We start from the raw sequence: 13,610 nt of genomic DNA on the forward strand, positions 1-13,610 counted from the left end.
ATACTATGGACGAGACTGTGATCGAAGTACCATTATCGTTGTTCACTCGGTATTCGGCTTTGCCAAAGTATTTAACACATTATTCACTTCATTTGTAGGAAACATTAAAAAGAGGAATTGAAAGATTATCCTCTGCAATAAAATGTAGGATCACTGCTAAAACAGTACAGTACTTTTCTTAAGATTTCGTAAGTAAGAAATTAACACATAGCTTTATGCTCTGAGTTCCGTATCTAGCCCTTAATCGGGTTTCTGTAGTTTAAGCGGTACATAAAAAATTATGGCTGTCCATGCTTGGTGCTATTTTGAAAGCGAAAGTTGGGAAGATCGATTTCCGCTCTGTTCCGCTGCCCGCACCATTACTGTGTAGTTTCCTCTGTGAGCGAACTAGAGTGAACTGTGCCACTCATTACGTTTATACACGGCTACCTTTATCACGTCAGGCAATTACTGAACAGCCATTAGTCGGCCAAGCGTATGATATAACAGAATATTGATCTACTCGACCTCCATCTTGCTATTAGGGCGGCGAGTTACGCGGACACCAATCCTTTTATCCCTTACGTAATTAGCGGTCGCTGTGTTGGAACGGAGAAGGTCACTGCGGTTAACTATTTTAGTGGGGCTTTCAATGAAAGCACACACATTACACGATAGTACCCTTAACCAAGCAACGCAATGTCATACGGTTTCATATTTATGAACAGGGAAATTGTGTGCAATCTCTTTTGTTATTTTGTTAAGCGCAAATCATTACCAGTATTTTCTTTAGTTTCAGGACTATATCTATTATGAAAGCAAGGGGAAACTACGGCCGTAATTTTTCCCGAGGGCATGCAGCTTTACTGTATGATTAAATGATGATGGCGTCCTCTTGGGTAAAATATTCCGGAGGTAAAATAGTCCCCCATTCGGATCTCCGGGCGGGGATTACTCAAGAGGATGTCGTTATCAGGAGAAAGAAACCTGGCGTTCTACGGATCGGAGCGTGGAATGTCAGATCCCTTAATCGGGCAGGTAGGTTAGAAAATTTGAAAAGGGAAATGGATAGGTTAAAGTTAGATATAGTGGGAATTAGTGAAGTTCGGTGGCAGGAGGAACAAGACTTCTGGTCAGGTGACTACAGGGTTATAAACACAAAGTCAAATAGGGGTAATGCAGGAGTAGGCTTAATAATGAATAGGAAAATAGGGACGCGGGTAAGCTACTACAAACAGCATAGTGAACGCATTATTGTGGCCAAGATAGATACGAAGCCCACGCCTACTACAGTAGTACAAGTTTATATGCCAACTAGCTCTGCAGATGACGAAGAAATTGAAGAAATGTATGATGAAATAAAAGAAATTATTCAGATAGTGAAGGGAGACGAAAATTTAATAGTCATGGGTGACTGGAATTCGAGTGTAGGAAAAGGAAGAGAAGGAAACGTAGTAGGTGAATATGGATTGTGGCTAAGAAATGAAAGAGGAAGCCGCCTGGTAGAATTTTGCACAGAGCACAAATTAATCATAGGTAACACTTGGTTTAAGAATCATGAAAGAAGGTTGTATACATGGAAGAACCCTGGAGATACTAAAAGGCACCAGATAGATTATATTATGGTAAGACAGAGATTTAGGAACCAGGTTCTAAATTGTAAGACATTTCCAGGGGCAGATGTGGCCTCTGACCACAATCTATTGGTTATGACCTGTAGATTAAAACTGAAGAAACTGCAAAAAGGTGGGAATTTAAGGAGATGGGACCTGGATAAACTGACTAAACCAGAGGTTGTAGAGGGTTTCAGGGAGAGCATAAGGGAACAATTGACAGGAATGGGGGAAAGAAATACAGTAGAAGAAGAATGGGTAGTTTTGAGGGATGTAGTAGTGAAGGCAGCAGAGGATCAAGTAGGTAAAAAGACGAGGGCTAGTAGAAATCCTTGGGTAACAGAAGAAATATTGAATTTAATTGATGAAAGGAGGAAATATAAAAATGCAGCAGTAAATGAAGCAGGCAAAAAGGAATACAAACGTCTCAAAAATGAGATCGACAGGAAGTGCAAAATGGCTAAGCAGGGATGGCTAGAGCACAAATGTAAGGATGTAGAGGCTTATCTCACTAGGGGTAAGATAGATACTGCCTACAGGAAAATTAAAGAGACCTTTGGAGATAAGAGAACCACTTGTATGAACATCAAGAGCTCAGATGGAAACCCAGTTCTAAGCAAAGAAGGGAAAGCAGAAAGGTGGAAGGAGTATATAGAGGGTCTATACAAGGGCGATGTACTTGAGGACAATATTATGGAAATGGAAGAGGATGTAGATGAAGATGAAATGGGAGATACGATACTGCGTGAAGAGTTTGACAGAGCACTGAAAGACCTGAGTCGAAACAAGGCCCCCGGAGTAGACAACATTCCATTGGAACTACTGACGGCCTTGGGAGAGCCAGTCCTGACAAAACTCTACCATTTGGTGAGCAAGATGTATGAAACAGGCGAAATACCCTCAGACTTCAAGAAGAATCTAATAATTCCAATCCCAAAGAAAGCAGGTGTTGACAGATGTGAGAATTACCGAACAATCAGTTTAATAAGCCACAGCTGCAAAATACTAACACGAATTCTTTACAGACGAATGGAAAAACTAGTAGAAGCCGACCTCGGGGAAGATCAGTTTGGATTCCGTAGAAATACTGGAACACGTGAGGCAATACTGACCTTACGACTTATCTTAGAAGGAAGATTAAGGAAAGGCAAACCTACGTTTCTAGCATTTGTAGACTTAGAGAAAGCTTTTGACAACGTTAACTGGAATACTCTCTTTCAAATTCTGAAGGTGGCAGGGGTAAAATACAGGGAGCGAAAGGCTATTTACAATTTGTACAGAAACCAGATGGCAGTTATAAGAGTCGAGGGACATGAAAGGGAAGCAGTGGTTGGGAAGGGAGTAAGACAGGGTTGTAGCCTCTCCCCGATGTTATTCAATCTGTATATTGAGCAAGCAGTAAAGGAAACAAAAGAAAAATTCGGAGTAGGTATTAAAATCCATGGAGAAGAAATAAAAACTTTGAGGTTCGCCGATGACATTGTAATTCTGTCAGAGACAGCAAAGGACTTGGAAGAGCAGTTGAACGGAATGGATGGTGTCTTGAAGGGAGGATATAAGATGAACATCAACAAAAGCAAAACGAGGATAATGGAATGTAGTCTAATTAAATCGGGTGATGCTGAGGGTATTAGATTAGGAAATGAGACACTTAAAGTAGTAAAGGAGTTTTGCTATTTGGGGAGCAAAATAACTGATGATGGTCGAAGTAGAGAGGATATAAAATGTAGACTGGCAATGGCAAGGAAAGCGTTTCTGAAGAAGAGAAATTTGTTAACATCGAGTATAGATTTAAATGTCAGGAAGTCATTTCTGAAAGTATTTGTATGGAGTGTAGCCATGTATGGAAGTGAAACATGGACGGTAAATACTTTGGACAAGAAGAGAATAGAAGCTTTCGAAATGTGGTGCTACAGAAGAATGCTGAAGATTAGATGGGTAGATCACATAACTAATGAGGAGGTACTGAATAGGATTGGGGAGAAGAGGAGTTTGTGGTACAACTTGACCAGAAGAAGGGATCGGTTGGTAGGACATGTTCTGAGGCATCAAGGGATCACCAATTTAGTATTGGAGGGCAGCGTGGAGGGTAAAAATCGTAGGGGGAGACCAAGAGATGAATACACTAAGCAGATTCAGAAGGATGTAGGTTGCAGTAGGTACTGGGAGATGAAGAAGCTTGCACAGGATAGAGTAGCATGGAGAGCTGCATCAAACCAGTCTCAAGACTGAAGACCACAACAACAACAACAACATCTTATTATTTCAAGAAATGTTTGTATTTTCGTGAAGTGGATTTTATTGTCCAAAGTTTTAATACGTAAGTTGTCTCAGTGGTTTGGGCTCGGTATTCAAATCCGGTAGGAATGAAGTTCGAAACCCTGTTTCGCCATGTAGCTTTCTGTTTTTTGTAGTTTCCGTAAGTCGATAAACGTGTATGCTGGGATGATACCATAGACATGAGCGCGGGAGATTTGTTGCCACAAATTCGCTTGAAGCGAGCTTGTGTTCCGTCTTAATGACCACGCTGTTGGTGGCCATAATCCCATGATTTGTTCTTTAAAAGCAGCGTATTGGTATCGATTGTCAATGATGATACTGTTGCAGGATAATGATTATGCAGATCGACACGGCTTCCCCGAACAATTACAATGTTGTATAGCTGTCATGTTAAAAAATTCAGCTAGAGGAGGAAAAATTTTCGTAACCACTGATTATATGTTTGCTACATTTATGTAAATAAATCTTTCAAATACAAACTAAAAGATTCAACTATAATATCAGTAACATTGAAAGAAACTATGTAAATAAATCCTATAAATGAGAACACAGTATGAACATAAGATACTTATACCTTACAACACGCATGAACATAATTTTTGTTCATCTTGTACGTGTAACATCAAAACTACTGAAATTCATTTTATTATAAGGATATGATTGGTTATTAAACTGTATTTTATTACAGTTTGCTGTTGTACTTCTTCCACAGTGATAACTGATTTCATTCAGTTTCAGGATATCTTATGAACTATTAAAGTAAATGAAATGTTTGCTATGTGAGATCTTACATATCTAATCCAACATGTACACATATAACAAACTGAAACAGTGTATATGATACCGATAGTGTCTGCAGATCAGTCACTCAAGTGTAATAAAAGTGGGAGGATTTATAAAGATGCGGAACGGTACATATTATGAAGAAACTTGGCGATGACGCCCTCTCCGTCCATTACATATTATCTAGGCCGTTCCTTCGTTATTGCATGGAAGTCACACATAGGTCAGGAAATAAGCAATAGCTATGAAATTTATCTGAGGATGTAGTAAGCTAGACTAAGGAAAGAGTTCTTTAAGAAACAGAATGCATGAAAACAGAAAGGAATGCTACATAATAAGTACTCAAAGTCATCCACTTGTTTCCCATACCACTTCAGGCAAATATCGGGATGGTTCTTTTGAAAGAGCATGGTCCATTTCTTTTCCCATTCTTCCCCAACCCAATGGAAGCGATGGCCTTGCTGTTTGGTCCCCTCCCCGAAATCAATCAACCAACCATAAACCTCTTGAAATTACAAGGTATTATACGGAAAGGAGAAAAAATGTGAGTACAGAAAAACTGCGCCGGCATCATCATTGTTTATTTTACCTTGTAAATAATGATTCGTAAAATTTTTCTTAGACAGGTAATTTCGAATTCTGTGGTTGTTTAAATAAAATGAGTGCAACAGGGAATTTTTTGTGGCAATTGAAATCGGACATCATAAAAGATAAACTTTTATCAGATAGAGAACGGTGATCAAACTTGTGAAAGCCTTGATGAATTTACGAGACAGGTGAGCTCCACTTTTCATGTTATTGGCTTGTAAATTGAAAACTTCGGCAAGCCTTGTAATGATGAAGGTCCATAACGAGAACTTCAGTTACGACATTTAAGTGAGTAGCGAGCGGTGAAAATCCAAAAGTTCACGTGCACGGTAATGGTGCATGTTGTGAACTTTCGGTTATCTGATGCTTATGACCAACGTTCTTACTCATGTAGCTGGCGACGCGTTTAGCTCTCTGTCTGTTGTTATGAAAATTATACGTCAATGAATGATTTTTTCCAAACTAGCAATTATGTGAAGGACAAGTACTGAGTACAAATACCAATTATTTATTTTGCTATGTTCGGAAGAAAGGGATAAATAAAATTGCACTAAATTTTTTTTTAGGTTTGATTGTGGCCCAGTGGGTAACTATTAGACTAGAGAATGGACTAATGGTCTGGGACTGATTACTCACTGGATCTTACCGCTCCTGTCACCTCCGGCAATGACTACTAAAGTGGAAAATTCTGCAGGGACTGGATTCAACGTTAATATTCAGTGTCCCCTATGGCTGGAAGGGAAACTCAGTTATTAAGTTCGGAGGAAGGCAAGTGTACATTATTTCCAATAGCTCGATGCCAAACAAAACACTGCATTGTTAAACCCAACCTTAGGATTGAAGGAGGATTCACCTTTATATTACATACATAGAAAACATCACAGTAATACTAAATCAACATTTTGAATCAAACCATTATTCACGTGTTTACATACAGAACTCAGTCTGTTTGCAAAATGAAGTGGTATATCGGTATGTAGCTCTTTAAAAAATCACGCATTCCTATAACACTAACTTACTCGAAAGCCTGTGTTTACAAGCTGCTTTCATAAGAAAAATCACATTCTTAACTCAGAAAGTCAGCATCTTAAAATCGCTTCCCCCTTGTTGCTGTATGAGAATCAAACTCGAGCTTATACGCTGACAGACGCTCTACCGTTTCTTAAGGACCTATAAATAGTAAGCTTATGAGCTTAATTTTCAGTGAAGACACGTAGCACACTAAGGATGTTTCAGTAGTATTTCTATTAGACATTGTATTCGGTTTTGCCTCACTGAATTTTTTTTTTAAAATTTAGTCTGTACATTTTTTTATTTTTGTGCCCAGACGAAATAAAAATATATGCACTATAAATTAAAGACTAGAAAACTAAATGCCTTTTTTTTTAATTCGATTGCTTTCTTGGTAATCTGTTACACGTCCTGAGATCTGATTCAGGTGCCAAACCATAGGAGTAGTCTTTCAAACATGCGTCAGTATATGGCGCATAGTTCTTGTGACAAGCTGGGCTTCTCTCTGCAGGCCCAAAATTTAAAAGATATGAGAACCGGTTCTTATTGACTACAGTTCTACTAGTTAAAAACCTAATGCTGTATTACCGTACTTGTATTCTCACGTATAAAACGTAGTGCCTCGGTATTAATAATACTTGGAGCAAATATTATCTTCTTGCTCTTTTGTAGAAAACTGATATTCTTGAGGGTGTGGTCGTGTTCAGAATACAAGCTTATTCTTGCAAAGAAAACAGCATCCAGCCATTGTTAATAACGGTATTTATTTACGCGCAGGTAGCGCCGTTACTGGTTTCGAACCGATAGGTTTATCTTCAGATGGCTATTCATGATTATACTGGATTTGTTCTCGCTTACATAAGTTATTGGACAAAAAACAGCCTATAACTAACATAAAATATAACACATATAATACAAATGGAACCACTAGCATGAAGGGCAACCTGTCCGTTCAAAACCGGTCACGGGGACATTTGTGCGAATAAATATCGTTATTATCAGTGGCTGTATGCTATTTTCTTCTGTGCAAGAACGACCTCGGAAAAACATTCTTATTGGCACTTAGATCAGTCAGTTGCCTGATACGGCATTTACTACGCCCTTAATAAAGTGTTTATTTTGTGATTTGCCTCGTTACTGTTGTACCGCAATGCGGTGAGCTGCATAATTCAGTGATATCAGAGTAACTACTCAACAGAGAACAGAGACGCACTGTTCTTTCATTATCTTGGAAAATGTCTGATTTGGTAGTTAGAACTTTTCCATTTCCTGACTTTAAAGAAAGAGTAAATTGTTAGCGCTTCTGAAGAGGTTTTGCAGAGAGAAAGACAGGGAGAGAGAGAGAGAGAGAAAGAGATAGATGTATAGAGACAGAGAGAAGAAGATATATTGAAAGGAAGTGAGATCATTCTCCAAAATTTTCGTAAAAGTAGAGAACTCAAGAGAAGCCTCACATCTGAGTAAAATCGAATTACTTGGTGTATCACGGTTTGGATGTCAGAAGGGTTGCTTGACAGAGAAAGCCACTTATACATTCACTCATTAAATATTACAAGACTGAAATAAGAAAATATCACCAGTTGGATTTTTTTTGTGGTATTTGAAAGACTTTTTATTGTGTACATCATTTTATAGTCTTAGAAAAACTTAGGTTTTGTGGAATTGATGGCTTAAGTCAGAGCTGATTTGAATAGTACTTAACAAACAGAATGCAAAAATTTGTGCTGAATAATTAAAATATTGCTCGAAGTTTAGGTAATTTTACTGACTTGGGTGAAATCACAAAGGGAATCCCACAGCATTCAATTTTAGGTTAACTCCTTTCTTTATAAATGTGAATGATCTGTCACTTAACATTCAACAAACAGAATTTGTATTTTTTGCAGAATATGCTAGTGTTACTCGTATAACAAATCCCGTAAGAGAGAAAGTCACGGAAGAGGTTGTTAACTATGTTTTATAAAGAATTATTTAGTGTTATTGGAAAATGGAGTCTCCCTTTATTTTGAAATACACACTACATTCAGTTCTGTACAACAAATATAGTCATACCGAAAGCCGAATAACACATGAGCAGGAGTCAGTAAATAGGACAGGATGTTCCCACAGTTTGGTTGTAGATATCGATGTAAACTTCTAGTCTTGAATACAACAGAATTAATCTCCTGATAGATATTGCATATTTCCACTCGATAATGTTTTGCTGAATGATTTTGGAAAGAAAGTAGTGACTGCACAGAAGTGAGCAATAAGAATAGTATGTAATGTTTACATGCAGATGGTATGTAAGTACTTATTCAAAGAGTTGAGCATTTTAACTGCAGCGAAACAGTTCATAACTGGAAGGCGAAAGTCCACTCCCTGCACGAAGTTCCATGTCCCCGCACCAGTTAGCAGTGTGTGTGGCTTTCTCTCTGAGCTCCGTGCTGCAGCTGACCGTTGACTGGCAAGTAACGTTCCGCGTCTTATCTCTGCGACAATGGCGTTCATAGCGACCACCAAATGGAATCTTTTACTGATTTACAACGGTCGCCGGTAGATAGCGGACTGTACTAACAAACAAGAAATGTAGTGCTGGTGTTGTGTGAACTGTAAAAACAATTAAGGGAAAGGAAGATTATCCATGAAAATAACACAGTTTTAGGGAAAGATAGCCATATTTGTACTCCAGATGAAGCAGCAAATGAAGTGCGAAAACATTTTGTCGGCGCAAAGAAGTGGACAAAAGAAGCAGACGCTACAGTTTCATCAGTTTATGTTGAAGAAGTTGGGCAGCTCTTCGATGGAGGCTACGACTTGGTAACATCATTGCTATCACACAGAAGTGTGAAACAATCGTTACATCGCATTAGGCGAAAATACACTCCTGGAAATGGAAAAAAGAACACATTGACACCGGTGTGTCAGACCCACCATACTTGCTCCGGACACTGCGAGAGGGCTGTACAAGCAATGACCACACTCACAGCACAGCGGACACACCAGGAACCGCGGTGTTGGCCGTCGAATGGCGCTAGCTGCGCAGCATTTGTGCACCGCCGCCGTCAGTGTCAGCCAGTTTGCCGTGGCATACGGAGCTCCATCGCAGTCTTTAACACTGGTAGCATGCCGCGACAGCGTGGACGTGAACCGTATGTGCAGTTGACGGACTTTGAGCGAGGGCGTATAGTGGGCATGCGGGAGGCCGGGTGGACGTACCGCCGAATTGCTCAACACGTGGGGCGTGAGGTCTCCACAGTACATCGATGTTGTCGCCAGTGGTCGGCGGAAGGTGCACGTGCCCGTCGACCTGGGACCGGACCGCAGCGACGCACGGATGCACGCCAAGACCGTAGGATCCTACGCAGTGCCGTAGGGGACCGCACCGCCACTTCCCAGCAGATTAGGGACACTGTTGCTCCTGGGGTATCGGCGAGGACCATTCGCAACCGTCTCCATGAAGCTGGGCTACGGTCCCGCACACCGTTAGGCCGTCTTCCGCTCACGCCCCAACATCGTGCAGCCCGCCTCCAGTGGTGTCGCGACAGGCGTGAATGGAGGGACGAATGGAGACGTGTCGTCTTCAGCGATGAGAGTCGCTTCTGCCTTGGTGCCAATGATGGTCGTATGCGTGTTTGGCGCCGTGCAGGTGAGCGCCACAATCAGGACTGCATACAACCGAGGCACACAGGGCCCACACCCGGCATCATGGTGTGGGGAGCGATCTCCTACACTGGCCGTACACCACTGGTGATCGTCGAGGGGACACTGAATAGTGCACGGTACATCCAAACCGTCATCGAACCCATCGTTCTACCATTCCTAGACCGGCAAGGGAACTTGCTGTTCCAACAGGACAATGCACGTCCGCATGTATCCCGTGCCACCCAACGTGCTCTAGAAGGTGTAAGTCAACTACCCTGGCCAGCAAGATCTCCGGATCTGTCCCCCATTGAGCATGTTTGGGACTGGATGAAGCGTCGTCTCACGCGGTCTGCACGTCCAGCACGAACGCTGGTCCAACTGAGGCGCCAGGTGGAAATGGCATGGCAAGCCGTTCCACAGGACTACATCCAGCATCTCTACGATCGTCTCCATGGGAGAATAGCAGCCTGCATTGCTGCGAAAGGTGGATATACACTGTACTAGTGCCGACATTGTACATGCTCTGTTGCCTGTGTCTATGTGCCTGTGGTTCTGTCAGTGTGATCATGTGATGTATCTGACCCCAGGAATGTGTCAATAAAGTTTCCCCTTCCTGGGACAATGAATTCACGGTGTTCTTATTTCAATTTCCAGGAGTGTATATGGGAACTACACAAGTTCTCATCTCTTCTAGAGGAATATTCTTCCAAGAAAATAATTTACTGATGAATGATGATAGCTATTTTTTATTTGCAGATGATACCAGGGGACCGAATGACAGAATATTGAAGTCTGTAATCGAAAAGGGAGAAATGTGAATCATTCTTTTTGGGTGGAACGTCCAAGAGTTCGAGCAAGCAGTTTAGACAGTTGTTTATACTGCGCTCCGACCTTAATAGTTCTTGGGAGGAAACAAAAACCATTCCTCTTGTTTACGCTTTGCTGCGAAATAAAAAGCGAAATACGTACGTACAACTTTTTAAAGCTATTAAAACTAATGTGCCTGGATGGAACCCCGTATCTCTAATGATAGACTTCGAAATTGCCATCGTCCAAGCAGCTTAAAGTTTGTTTCCAGTAACAGAGGTTACTGGTTGCAGATATCATTCTAATCAATCTTTGGGGAAACAAGTTCAGTGTTGCGGCCTCGTCCTAGTCTACAAGGAAAACGAGGAAATACACTGTCACATAAGAATGTGTTCTGCTTAGCACATCTTCCCCTGGGAATGACGAATGATGTTTGGCTGTGTAGTCAGGAGAGCATGCCTGACTATTTAGAGGAACAGTGGCTCGATAACGAACACATGCCTGTAGAGACGTGGAATTGCAGTGGAAGGCGCCAGCGCATTGATAACGTCTCAGAAGGACGCCATCGCAGTAATAAAGTCACACAAGAATCGAACCGAAGAATAAAAACATTAATATCAAAACTTTATCAGAATGTTTACTCATCAATGAAAAGTCTTCGAGAAGATGAAGAGTACCATGGACACCAGTTTGACCGATTAATTTTAAACTTTGATGGAAAAAGAAGGAAAAAGTCAGCAATGAAGACCGACGAAACTATTGAAAAGGCTTTAAAGGAATTTCAAACTTATTGTACCTTAAAATCATTTCTGATTTGTGTGGCCTACTCACAGTAGTTACAATGGCGACTAAACTATCAGAATCATTTAAAAATTAGTAAATATTGGAGAGTAGTTTGACGCACTTTGTAAATACTGCTAATAAATTTAATGGGGGACGAAAAGGGACTACCTTCTCGTGTTCTCTAGGAACAACACAAAGTGGGCTAAATGTGTTTTGAAATTTGTAAAATATTCTCTAATGACGACTGACATGACTGACTCAAAGGCCATGCAATTCGCCTTGAGAGGTTCTTGGAATCAAAATCTGTATGGACGGACACTGAATACAAAATCTTTGTCGTGGAAACCCAGGAAAATGACAAGCAATTAAATCGATGCGTTATCCGTCCTTTAGAAGATGAGAAAACCAGCATAAATCTGTTAAAGACAAGATAAGAGACTGGTCACAGTTTGCAACCTTTCACCATATGTTAAAAGTAATTTTTAGTAACACATGACTACAGTAGGCTCGTTGAGGATGCGACTAGGAGAGCTAAAGAGCTCACTCTCGTTTGCCTCCTGGGTTGTGGGCAGTCGCATTAAAATGGGACGTTCTGACGTAGGTACATTCCACGAAACATAATTCATTAGTTCTGTCCATTCATTTTTTGTGAAATATTAATAATTTTTTTCAGTATTCATTTCAAATTTCAGCCTTAAATTTTCTTTACTTGTCGATAGATAAATGTGATGACAGAATAAACGAATAAAATTTTCGATAACATTAATGCACAGAAATGTGTAAATACATCAAGACCACTTCCTGCAAAAATTTCACTCATGTTGGTTAATATTTATGACAAAATAGCTGTCACACAGTTTAGCAAGACAAACTTATGGTAAAATGGATTTTAACGTTTTATCGACAAATTAATGTAGCTACAAGATACATATTCATTAGGATTAACCGGCACCATAAGGTTTCTGCCTCCTGCTTATATGAGGCTTCTTGTAATTTCGTGTTCAGGGCAGCCTTTTCCATGAATTTTCTGAATAAAAATCTACTCCTAGTCTACTCCTAGTCCTCTTGACGAGATGCAGTGTTAGGGATACCAGATTGTAAGCCAATGCTTGTTTCCTTGGGGCTTGTTGACTGAGCTGAACAGGAATCCAGTGCTTTCCCTAAACAGGCAAACTAACTGAGTTCTACTGACAGCCTGCCAAGTGTTTCGCTACAGTGTTCCTGGTAACCATGCAGCTTGTTTTTCCACTTTGAATTTATGCAAAGGTCGGAGTAAGGATGGTTCTGTTTGACAGCGACAAAAATCAGAAATTATCTTTGACATCTTTCGATGTGCCACAGCCTATCACGCAGTCAGTATTTCAAACATTTCTTAGACGTAACTTTAATATGAATAGAGCAAAATCGTTATGGGGTCCAACAGCAAACAATGTACAGATATGAAATAGAAATTTAAATTTGTTTTGAAGAAATTGAAGTTTTAGGGTGCTCTCCCCTTAAAATGGAGAGCAACTATTTTTAAAGAGATGAAAAGTAGCATGATGGTTGGGTTAGGGAACTTCAAAGCCATGTGACACACCAACATCTACATATTAGTGCCGGATGCCTAGACTATATGTTTATTGTACACGATGATATCTTGATACGCTTAATGTTGTATTTATGTGCTTAAAATCTTTGAACACGAGGAAAAATTCAGTTTACAACAACATTACAATAGATTTCAATGCAAAAGATTATGGACACTTGGAAGACGAACAGCGAGAAGGTGCAGTGAAAAAGAAGTACTCCGTCTTTAATTAATATGACTGAAGAAAGTATTCATCATACCGGAGCATAGAAAAAAACGTATCAATAATTTTCCCTAGGTTTTCACTATGAAAATACAATTTTCTTTTCGCAAGGAATACTCAACAAATGAATCTACAATTAGGGCAGTTTACCATACTTCTTTTCAGGTTGCGAAGGATTGCGCAGTTTCACTGATTTTCGTGTTATGCTGACAACGTGGAAACTCTGTTACAACTAGAACTTAGACACCTACAGTGAGACGTTTGCATGATTAGTGTCATAGCACAATTAGTCTCGTAGACTTCTGTTTACCCATAGAAAATTTTCACGACTTTACGAGACTGTCGCTAC

The sequence above is a fragment of the Schistocerca nitens genome, chromosome 8 (genome assembly GCF_023898315.1).
Source record: "Schistocerca nitens isolate TAMUIC-IGC-003100 chromosome 8, iqSchNite1.1, whole genome shotgun sequence".
Classification (NCBI taxonomy): domain Eukaryota; kingdom Metazoa; phylum Arthropoda; class Insecta; order Orthoptera; family Acrididae; genus Schistocerca; species Schistocerca nitens.